We start from the raw sequence: 883 nt of genomic DNA on the forward strand, positions 1-883 counted from the left end.
ATGACCTTAGCAGTTAAGTCCCGTAAGATTTCACACAGATTTGATCATTTTTTATGTACAGCGTTCAGCTGAAAGCTGAACGTCACAGTCACTCCTATTATGGCCATCAAGACTCGTATTTGATGTCAGTTGGCCACACTCTCCGCCCTTCTGTGAGTAGGGACTCCTGTAGTAGCACCCTAACCTGTGTAAACCCACTGACGTTGCAGCTCTCAGGAGCCGGTATCAAGCTTGCTGTCTCTGCTAAGACGTGTCTTCGTGGCCATCTTCGAAAGTGACGCCTTACGACGGCGTATAGGCGGTGTATGGAGTCACCAGTTAATTCTCCGCAGTGAAACTTCACCACTGGGACAGCTGCCCAGAGCATCTGAAATCTGCACGGCTCTAGCGTTCCTACTCGTATTTATCTCCGGTAACCTAAACGCATTTGTAGACTTAGAGAAAGCTTTTGACAATGTTGACTGGAATACTCTCTTTCACATTCTAAAGGTGGCAGGGGTAAAATACAGGGAGCGAAAGGCTATTTACAATTTGTACAGAAACCAGGCGGCAGTTAAAGAGTCGAGGGGCATGAAAGGGAAGCAGTGGTTGGGAAGGGAGTGAGACAGGGTTGTAGCCTCTCCCCGATGTTATTCAATCTGGGTATTGAGCAAGCAGTAAACGAAACAAAAGAAAAATTCGGAGTAGGTATTAAAATTCATGGAGAAGAAGTAAAAACTTTGAGGTTCGCCGATGACATTGTAATTCTGTCAGAGACAGCAAAGGACTTGGAAGAGCAGTTGAACGGAATGGACAGTGTCTTGAAAGGAGGATATAACATGAACATCAACAAAAGCAAAACGAGGATAATGGAATGTAGTCAAATTAAATCGGGTGATGCTGA

The sequence above is a fragment of the Schistocerca americana genome, chromosome 9, assembly GCF_021461395.2.
Source record: "Schistocerca americana isolate TAMUIC-IGC-003095 chromosome 9, iqSchAmer2.1, whole genome shotgun sequence".
Taxonomy (NCBI): domain Eukaryota; kingdom Metazoa; phylum Arthropoda; class Insecta; order Orthoptera; family Acrididae; genus Schistocerca; species Schistocerca americana.